The sequence below is a fragment of the Prorops nasuta genome, unplaced genomic scaffold (assembly GCF_024137725.1).
Source record: "Prorops nasuta isolate Cenicafe-Biocafe unplaced genomic scaffold, Cenicafe_Pnas_1.2 PNAS00022, whole genome shotgun sequence".
Lineage (NCBI taxonomy): Eukaryota > Metazoa > Arthropoda > Insecta > Hymenoptera > Bethylidae > Prorops > Prorops nasuta.
The window spans coordinates 2,486,341-2,498,115 of NW_027116819.1; the positions used below are offsets into that span (position 1 = coordinate 2,486,341).

At 34.4% G+C, this 11,775-nt stretch overlaps 1 long non-coding RNA gene across 1 annotated transcript; it reads right to left on the minus strand.

Moving 5' to 3' along the window:
• Positions 1–9,659: 9,659 nt before the first annotated feature.
• LOC136781357 (uncharacterized) lies at positions 9,660–10,454 on the minus strand. Its single transcript, XR_010823902.1, has 3 exons — positions 9,991–10,454; positions 9,854–9,957; positions 9,660–9,788 (listed from the first exon to the last, which is right to left on the minus strand). It is a non-coding gene; the product is annotated as an uncharacterized lncRNA (long non-coding RNA).
• Between the last annotated feature and the right edge of the window lie 1,321 nt (positions 10,455–11,775).

An 11,775-nucleotide genomic window follows, 5' to 3' on the forward strand; every position in this document is an offset into this window, starting at 1 on the left:
TGAGCTGATCAGAAAAGTTCCTATTGATAATTCTGATATCTGGTACGGTTCAGCTGATAAATCCATCTGCAGCTTGTATTGAGAGGTAATTTTGACCGTGGATAAAAAATGATAAAATTTGAAAAATCTGCAAATTTTGATGGAAGCTATCCTCTACAGTACTACAACCCATAGATCTTGTTTTTCAATTCTCTGAACGAATATGGTATGAAAATTGTTAAAATAGGCGAATCCTGGATTTTCATTTTTCCAGCTTATTATCGTCATAAGGGTTATAGATACATATTTGGTACAAGGGAGAGTTTTGTAGACCTCGTCGAGCTGATCAGAAAAGTTCCTATGGATAACACTGATATCTGGAACGGTTCAGCTGATAAATCCATCTGCAGCGTCTATTGAGAGGTTATTTTAACCGTGGACAAAAAATGATAAAATTTGAAAAATCTGCAAATTTTGATGGAAGCTACCCACGACAGTGCTACAACCAATTCATCTCCTTCTTTTTGAATGCTCTGAACGAAAATGGTATCAGAATTGTTAAAATTGGCGAATCCAGGATTTTCATGTTTCCACCTTATTTTCGTCAAAAAAATTGTAGATACTGATTTGGTGCAATGGAGAGTTGTAGAACTCACCGAGCTGATCAAAAAAGGTCCTATGGATAATACCGATATCTGCTACGGTTCAGCTGATAAATCCATCTGTAGCGTCTATTGATAGGTAATTTTGACCGTGGACGAAAATTAATAAAATTTGAAAAAATTGCAAATTTTGATGGAAGCTACCCACGATAGTGCTACAACCTATGCATCTTCTTGTTTTCCAATTCTCTATACAAATATGGTATGAAAATTGTTAAAATTGGCGAATCCTGGATTTTCATGTTTCCAGCTTATTATCGTCAAAAGCCTTTGAGATACAGATTTGATACGAAGGAGTGTTTTGCAGAACTCGGCGAGCTGAGTAAAAAAGGTCCTGTGGATAATACCGATATCTTGTATGGTTTGGCTGATACATCCATCTGCAGCGTCTGTTGAGAGGTAATTTTGACCGTGGACGAAAAATGATAAAATTTGAAAAAAATTGCAAATTTTGATGGAAGCTACCCACGATAGTGCTATAACCTATGCATTTTCTTTTTTTTCAATTCTCTATACGAATATTGTATGAAAATGGTTAAAATTGGCGAATCCTAGATTTTCATTTTTCCAGCTTATTATCGTCAAAAGAATTGTAGACACTTATTTGGTACTATGGAGTGTTTTGTGGAGCTCTTCGAGCTGAATACAAAAAGTCCTATGAATATTAACGATATCTGTTACGGTTTAGCTAATAAATCTATATGCAGCGTTATTAGAGAGGTATATAATTTTGACCTTGGACAAAAACGATAAAATTTGAAAAATCTGCAAGTTTTTATAGAAGCTACCAACCGTAATGTACAACCCGTGGATCTGTTAGTCTGTCAATGCTCTAAACGAATATGGTATCAAAGTAGTTTAAATTGGCGAATCCTAGTTTTTATGTTTTCAGCCTTTATCATCCAAAGGTATAGAGGTACTGATTTGGTACAACAGAGTGTTTTGTAGAGCTCATCGAGCATATTAAAATATTTCTGACTTTATGCTTCTGATAATTTTCTAAAATATTAGTTTTTGATATTTTTGATCCTCTTGAGATTCTGCCGGATCCTGTTTTATAGCTTTATTTTGTAATAGTATAGTTAAATATAAGTGTCCTTAAAGTATACTTTAAACTTATATATATTACGAGGACCGTCCTCACTAAACTAGTTTCGTTAGTGCGTATACTTTGGGGACGGTCCTCAATGTATACAGAAATTATAAAGGTTAGTTAGTCCTGGATATATACTCATATTATAAGCATAGTTTTTGAAGGCTGTCCTCAAAGTATACGTACAATTGGTAAAATAATGAGGACTGTCCTCAAAGTATACAAATGTCCTCATAGAATACACATTATACTAAAAATTGTCCTCAAACTGTACTCTTAACATATATAGTAAAACATACCGATCACAAATAAGATGAGAGCGTTTTCCTCTAGTAAGCTGTCCATTTAGCAGTCTGGAAAGGTTCCTGATGTATATAAAATGTGCTGCTGCTCCTTGATGCTCGAGAAGAAGAAGAAGATTAGCGTGTCTGGTCCTCTTGCATTTTGTTAATTGTAGAGGTGCTATGATTGTATTCTCATTCGTCTCAGTCTCTTCCACCATAGTAAAAATATTAATAGAGACATCATTATCTTCCTCAAATTTCGGAATCTGTTTTAATGTAGTCGGAAACGTTATACTTCTAACGTCGAAAACAGTTGTAAAATGAGGTTATGAAGATTTTCGTTGTGGATGAGTATTCGGTTTTGCCGGATAGAGTGCAGCCGTTACAGCCCATGCAAAACATGTATTATCATCACTGTGTATGTTTATCACAGCCTGTTTATTCTTAATAGATTCTGGAAGCTCGATGGCACAACCTATATGCAGCGGGTTATAATAATTTATATTTATAATTAAATTCAGAATTTTTTCCAACGCCCATCCACTATCACGCTCTTGAAACTCACTCAATTCTTTTAGAATTTTGTCTATTATATTTGTATTGTACCATTCACTAAAACTATCAGTTTTGTATAAAACTGCATTGCGGGTTAAGATATGTTTAATATCACTTATCTCTTTACAAATAAATTGTCCGTTAAAGATGCAATTTATCTTAACTGCGTTCACGTTATTAAACACTTTTTCTGTGTAGGTCTGTACTAAGTCTTTTGCACCTGTTAGAAAATCACGTGGTTCTATATAATTATAATTTACAACCATTCCGCTACATATTCGAGATTTAAATGAAGACTCGAGATCTTTCCAAATAAGCTTTCTCACTCCAATTGATTTCTTATGTTTTGCCACATGCAGAAGTAGACGCTGGATAGTTGTTATTTCAGCCAAATTTTTGTGTACTGTATCGGGAGCTGCAGATCTATTAGCATCTCTTAAACTTCGAATATAATCACGACACTTGCGTACCCACTCATGATAATTATGCTGATTTCCTAAATCAGGATTCTTGAGAGCATGATTCAAACAATAACTCTTATCCTTAGCTGCTCTAAGTAGAAGACACTGTATTTGTGCAATTTCTGCAAAATTTTTCTGCAGCGTGCCTATAGGTGCGTTGCGATTAGAGATTCTGAGTTTATGAATATATTCACGACACTCGCGTACCCACTCGCGATATTCTTCTTGCGTTTTCAAAACTCTATTTCGTAGAGACATCTTTTGTTCTTTTCTTCGAGAGGACTAATCAGGAACTGAGGAAAAGTGGGTGGGAAACTGAGCTCTCTTTAGATAAAGGATCTCTGAAACACTTCAGGGGGTAAGAGAACATTGAGGACAGGTAACGACATGTTAGAAAATAGATGCAAGCGTTTTTCACTTATACATTGTAACGCGCGGAAAAGGAATTCCGGGTTAAAAATAATTAACAAGACACGATCAAACTCCAAGGACACAATCATTATTAAACACTAAAAAATCTCGGGGGGAGAGGCCTCCCGCGATGTCCTGGCACACTTATTATACGCGCACAATGATTTCATTAAACACTAATTAAAGGGAAAACTGTGGAAAGCGAAAAGGGGAAGGGGACGGGGAGAGGAAAAATTCTCCGGCGGCTCCGACGATGAAATCCGGCGATCCCACGACGTCCGCCACGAGAACTCCACACAAAACTTCGGTAAATCGATGGCTGGGGTCCGCAATATTGAATTACACCGAATTTCAATAATTGCGGCGACGACCCAGCTCTCTACTTAAACCACGTACTGATGCTCTGACAGTAGAACAAGATCTGGCCCAATTTGACGGATATTCCTCCGTCCTCTCAATCATTCTCCTCATTCCGGGGTGTCATAGTTGTGATCGGGATCCAGGGACCAATCATTAATTAGGTATGGATCCGCGATCCATGTTTCTCGCCGTTCCGGCTAATCACCCATATACTTGGCATGATAGCCGGCTGGCTAGCTCCTGCGCTAGAATCCTACGTGGTCGTCCTTAGCAGCAGACGACACTATGGCTTCGTGGTTCGGCAGCGGGGCGATGCGGTGCGGGGTCGGCGACGATGGGTCGGTAGTGGCGCGGGCCGGGGAGAACGCAGCTAGGCGCGCGAGGCGTCAGCGCGGTAAGGGGAGGGGACTGGGACTCGCTGCCTGGCGCTCGAGGCGCGGCGCGGTAACGGGAAGGAACCGATGAGGTGCTCGGCGGGGAGACTGGGTAAGGGGACGGTAGGAGCGTCGTGTAAACAACCGCGCTCGGCAGGAAGGTTAGAGAGAGAGGGCATTATAGGCATTCGGGCATGGGAGCGTAAAGGATAGGACAATAACAGTTTTCTAGCTCATGTTGGAGCAGGGAATCGGTCTTATAAGCTACGAATAAAATTTACCATTAGAAATATAATATTTAATCCTAAATAATATACAACCTACTGACATTCGCTCAATCCGCAATCATATCATGTCCTAAAAACATTTACTCTCCTTCCGTGGATGGCAATTACAATATCCCTTCAGCGGGTAACTACATTACCATCACACGGAAGGTTCATCTATGCTCACTCACTCACTCACAAACATACTCAAGGGGACGGGAGGCACTAAGGGGGAGACCGCAGAAGAGCTAACCATAAGCATTTTTCTGTAACGGGTTTCCACCACGTTACAACATATATTCCAGATTTTTGCTCATACATATATTTCATATAATAGACATTTTTTAAGGCACATACACCTTCATGATTCAAACATGCTGGAAGATGTGAATTATGCAAGCTATCTTCTAAATAAAAATCCCCCCACATAAAATTATCTACATTAGTTATTTCTAAATTACAAATATCTCTTAACCAATTTGTATTTTCAATTCCTTTCACAAAAATCTCATCCTCATCATCATAAATATACTTCCTTATAATATCTTTATATTTATAGTAGGGTGAGTAGCCATCCGCCCAATTTAAGCCGTGATAATTTAGAAAGAACCAGCTAAAAAGAAACATTATATTAAACAAAAATAATATATATTTTTTTCTTTTTCATATACTTACTCTGTCCGCTTTCGCTCCTCTTCACTTAGCCACGAATATGAATAGGGCGGTGAAAATAAAATATGGAACACTTTTTGTTCTTGTATAACAGCAAATTCTTTGATTATAAATGACTTATCCGTCAAACGGAATCCTTGAAAATCAACGAACGATGGTGCCATTATGCCTACGTTTTTTATACTAAAATAATTCTATTTAAATATGAATGTTTTATGAAAATTTCTCCCTCTCTTCAAACTAATTGTTCTTCATCCCTCCTACTATCCTCACCATAGGTCAAAACTATCTCCCACTATACGTAGCATAGGTCATAAATATTTTCTTGAGGACCAATGACGTTTCCGTTCTTCCAAGAGTGGCAGGTCAGTCATTTCCCCACCGTAGGACAAAAGTTTTGTCAACCCTTAAAGCATCTTAGAATTACCGCCCACTACATGTAGCATAGGGCAGAAAATATTCTCTCTTAGAGCCAATGACGTTTCCGTCGGAAATAGTTAGGCTACGTAAGGTAACTAACCATCGACTTCGAAGGGTGAAAAAACCTTCCCTCAACTAGGGCCCCGTAGGATAACTTAGGTCCCCGTAGGATAACTAACCAACGGTACCATAGGGTGAAAAATAACCCCTCCCTAACCAAACCCGGTCCTACTATAAGACCTTCCAACTGTGACATAGGGTGAAAAATACCCCCACCCTCCCTAACCAAACTCGATCCCACTATAAGACCTTTTCCTTCCTCATCCCCACCACTACCATACTAAGAGAGTCTTATTCCCACCCATCCCCCTTCCACACCACAAAACAGCTTCCCCCACTCCCTGTCATCGGAACCGCATAGCTCCTCTACTAACACATTATACAAACTTCCTACATAGCAAAGTCCCAAACATCACGATTACTTAAGACATATAATATCTATGTTTTAGCCCATAATGTTTTATATTGTGATGAGATTATATTGAAACAAAATATTAACACTATGGTCTATTATGTCATTATGATGAGGAGCTCAGATCGTGATATTTACATACAATTAATGACATACTATATTTTATATTTGACGTCATACTGTATAATATTATGAGCTCCTGTCATGATAATAGAATGAAAATCGGAGAATTGCTGACGACAAATCGTGAGTGAATTATGACTAAATTGAATGTTATTGTAGTAATACATTTAATATTTTGCAGTAAAGAGCGTTCAAAAAGCAAGCTATTTATCGGTATTAGCGCTAAGACACGTATATTTATTAAAAACTTAAGAACCCATTACATAAATATGCTGGCTTTAAACACAATGTTGCCTAGGCGAATAAATGAATGTGAACTGGGCTCGAGGCAGTTTATTGTGATATGTTCCTTCATGTAGACTCATAGTAAATCAATTTTTCTAAATAATGGATTAGCATTTATTTCATTTCGTTATAACATCCTTCATTAGTATAAGTAGGTGACAACTCTGACAACTAGCACTCGTAGCTGTTACAGCGATTTTGCCATTACTTCAAACCAAAAATTAGCGAGCAAAAATTACTTTAAAATAAAAATATTAACGGAGAAAGTATATTTTAGTCCTAAGCGTTTCTTCTATTAACAATTAATTAGTATATTAAATTATTTCGAAATGTTCATTTGACTGGACTATCACTCTGTAGTCCCAATCAACTGCCATGATTGCGACTCTTACAAAGGAGACACGCGAAAGGTTGCTGACCGGCCGCGAATTTAAAACCAGCGTGTATTATGTATTCGATTTACTGTGTCACTAGACAACTGGACTCCGCATGCTGTGTCAGCATTTATAATCTGACCGACAAAGAGACTATAATATATATGTAGGTTGTTATTCTCAAAATGCTAATTAGCACTGGTGGGCTTTAATAAGGAAAGAGAAATTATGCGTCATAGAGTAAATGAAAACACAATTATTAAAAACTAGATTGTTAAAGTAATAAATTTTATACACTTTGAAATGTTTGAAATATATACTTTTATATTTTCTACATATTAACAAAAATTTTCAAACATATTTATTTAAAATAAAACTATTCATGCTCTTTTATTTCTAATGAAATAAATATATTCTTTATATAAACTCAAATAAAAGATTTAATAATATTAGAATGGGTGTATTATAGACCACAAAAAACAAGCTTTGCTTGTAAAAAAAGGACGGCAAGTACATAAGTCGTATCTAGTATGATTAATATATAGTAATATAAAATATTTTAATTAAAAAAAAGTAGTGAAATCCAAATGTTAGGCAAGTATAAATTTTTTCCATGGCGAAAATTGAAATTTAGAAAAAAGTAAATAGTAATACAAAAATTACTTGCCAGGCCCGTTGTATGCAATCGTATTAAATAGCCACATTTTTAACTTACGAGAAGCAATGCTTATATTGCAAGATAGCAACTTACACATGAATATTACGAGCCCGGCAAGTAATTTTTGTATTACTATTTACTTTTTTCTAAATTTCAATTTTCGCCATGGAAAAAATTTATACTTGCCTAACATTTGGATTTCACTACTTTTTTTTAATTAAAATATTTTATATTACTATATATTAATCATACTAGATACGACTTATGTACTTGCCGTCCTTTTTTTACAAGCAAAGCTTGTTTTTTGTGGGATCTTATAACGTTTTGTAAGAATATAGGAATTAAAACTAAAAATTATTTTAACTAATTCAATCTAATAAAACATTTTCCAATGTTCTCATCGTTCCATAATGTAAAGCTTCAATTCGAGATATTAATTTATTAATCTATTAAATATAATACAAAATATTACAATGATGAGTTCTTATCATAATTACACTTTTAGAGGCATTTAACATAGGATTCAATGACTGTTTGAGTTATATTTTCAACATCATATACCCAATATCACATTAAAGCCTTTCGCTTTCAAAAATTTGTTTCTAAATTTACCTTTAAATCCACTTTTTTCTTAGGTGTTACTCTCACTATCATCTTTGCATTATGGCTCTTTCCCTGGTAAACTAGTGACATTTATATATTCTTTTCATTAATATAAACTGTAAAATATATACCAGTTAATGCAATGGAAGTCTATGTTTTTTAGGTATACTGCTTTCAGTTTCTTGAAGTTACACACTGTATGTTCTATTACATGTGAAATATTGAAATTATGAATTCCTTTCATATTTACACATTTACATGATTTTATTATAATTTTCATCAACTATGTTATTTCTAATTCCAAAGTTGTATGCCCAAAATCACCTGCAGGCACTTCACTCTCAAGGATTTTCTTATAAATTAACTCATATTTATCCATCACTTTTTTAGCTGTTAACCTCAACATCAACTTTGAATTATGGTACTTTCTCCAGCACACTAGTGCCATTTATATTTTCCCTTCATTAGTATAAACTAGGAAATACACCAATTTATACAATGGATGCCTCTCTTTATTAAATATACAGCTTTCAGTTTCCTAATTTTATTCACCATATGCCTGATCACATGTAAAATATTGCAATCATGAATTCTTTTCATATTTACACATCTACATAAATTTATTATAATTTTCATCAACTATGTGATTTCTAATTCCAAAGTTGTATGCCTAAAATCACCTGCAAGCACTTCACTCTTAAGGATTTTCTTATAAATTAGCTCATATTTATCCATCAATTTCTTAGCTGTTACTGTCAATATCAACTTTGAATTATGGCACTTTCTCCAGCACACTAGTACCATTTATATTTTCCTTTCATTAATATAAACTAGGAAATACACCAATTTATACAATGGAAGTCACTCTTTTGTGGATATACTGCTTTCAGTTTCGCAAAGTTATTCACTGTAAATTCTATTACATGGAAAATATTAATATGATGACTTCTTTTCATTGTTTCATTTCTAGATGACGTTATCATTAAAATTATGATTTAATTGACTTATATATTTCAAAGGGTTTATGCCCAAAATAACCTGCAAGCCTTTCGCTATTAAAAATTGGCTTCCAAATTAATTTTTTAATTTCTCCACCTTTTTCCTTAGGTTTAACTCTCAACATTAACTTTGCATTATGGCTCTTTCTATGGTAAACTGGAATCATTTCTGACTTCTTGTATTAAATATTACAGCTTAACCCTGCACAATGACACAATAAACATGTTATTGTAAATCAATCTGAAATAAAATCTCACTAAGTACCAAAAGATATATTACATATTATATTATAAAAATCAATGTTATTCTTATAAAAAATTAAATTTGAATAATTTTTTTGGTAATAATAATAATTTCTTTCTATTCTGATTGGGGAAGCGTAGGTAAATATATGGTTTTAATACTTTTTTATATTATAATTGAATATTAAATAACGATTAGAAAATATTTATCTGCTTTTCTTTAATCGTAGTAATAAGAAAGATTTATTGTCTCATGGAAAATTGTTTCTATATATGATATAACCTATCGGACAGTTGAAATCCATATGAGTTTAAAGAAAAGAAAAATTTAAACATGAAATTTGTTATTGATTTCCATACCTGGATGTTTAGCATATGTTCAAACCTCATCCTTCTCTGTTTCATTTACAACCTTTGTTAATCTGCATTCTCCAATGACAGGGTATTTCCAAGAATTGTTATAGCATTTGGCACTGGTTGGCATCAAACTGCAAACTATGAAATAATGCCTATATATAACTTTGTTTTAATTAAACAAATTCTTTTTACAATGTACTTACTTTACATGAAAATGTTTATGTTTATAGCTATTGAGACACTACCGTGTGTCTTAATTATGAGTGAATGTAACAAGATTATCCTTATCTGTTTTATCTGCAATAACCTGCATTTTTGAATAACAGGGTATTTCAATAACCTTTGAAGTACATCTGGAAAGAGAGACTCAACAAAGTAATTGTTATATTTTAATACATGCTTGAGCTGAATTAAAAAATAAATAAATAAACAATTAATTTTTAATTACATACATTTTAAGCGGTTGAATGAGTTACACATACTTTACCATGTGATAATGAACAATTGGCTTATCTTTTTCTTTCGCTAGTAAATTGACATATCATTGAGTCATCAACAGTTAATCACATTTCAAACTACTGTTTCCATTGCTCAACCAGTACTCCGTAGTTGCATTAAACCAAAGCTCTGTTTTCCAGCAACACATGGCAGCACTATCTTCATTATCTATTTTATTATAAAAAGTAGTAATATCCACTGGAACTGTAACTGATTCCTCTTTAACTATGGTAGTACTTTTTGGTGCTTGCATTTTTCCAAGAATTGTTATAGCATTTGGCACTGGTCTGGCATCAAATTGCAAACTATGAAAGGATACCTTGTATATAACTTTGCTTTAATTAAACTAATTTTTTTCACAATGTACTTACTTTTCTTAAAAACGTTTATGTTAATTGTTGTTGAAACACTACCATGTGTGTTGGTTATGAGTGAACGTAACAACCTCATCCTTCTGTTTCATTTACAAGTTTCGTTAATCTACATTCTTCAATAACAGGGTATTTCCAAGAATTGTTAGAGCATTTGGCACTGGTATGACTTCAAATCAGAGGTGCATACAAGGAAAATATTTTATTTATAACCTGAAATAAAATCCCACAAAGTACCACAAAATATTAAATTTTAATATATTTTACAATGTTGTGTTACTTATCTGATTCTCCATCAGACTCCTTCATGTATTTATTCCTTTAGTTTAATTATCTACACTTTGAATTATATCACACTATTTTTATCCTAATACAGAGTAATTTTGATTTTGACCTTATTGACAGTTCTATCGAAATCGATCGAAATTAGGGTTATGCCGGTATTGAATATAGCAGTTGAATATAGCAGCCAACTTCAGCCCGAGACATACAGAAGCGGTCAACTTCAGCCCGAGACATACAGATCAGCCCGAGACATACAGAAAGGAAGGAGAAGAATTTCAACTTCGGCATATATATAGCTAACAGAGTATGAGATCTCTGGATTGCGTGAACCGATTTTAATGTTTATGGGCTCAAATGAAAGCTCGTTCAAAACCATTTTAAGAAAAGCTTTGCTTAAATCATGATAGTGGATTATTCACAAAGAAAAATCGGTTTGAAAATTAGGACAGCCAAACTTGCTGTATAAGAGAGTAGTGCCTCGACGGCCGTATATACATGTCATTATCTACTTTTTTCTGTACTTGCCGTCGAGACACTACCGTGTCTCTTGATTTCAAAGATGGAAGGTAAAGATAATAAGTTTTTTTTTAAATATTAAAACATTAATTATTGATTACTTAAAACTTAAAACTAATACACATATATTATTTTTTTTAACATATTTTTTAAACATATATTTACATATTTCCCCTGCGTTGGAGGGAACTTACAATAAATTATGGAACATAAGTACGTCCTTCTCGGACATATGGGGCAGTTCATTTTGCCTTGGATCCTCCACTTGGCGGTTAGTCCTCCCCCATCCACGGTAAGGAGAAGTGGACTGCATCCATAAGATCCCGAAGTAATCGAAGTCCCACCGAAAGTCGTCGTCCGATTGCACCATTTCCTCTTCCCAGGCTTGATCCAATCGGACCCCGGCGCGGAAAAGCTGCCTATCTTTTATAGCAGCGCCATCCTGCACTACAACT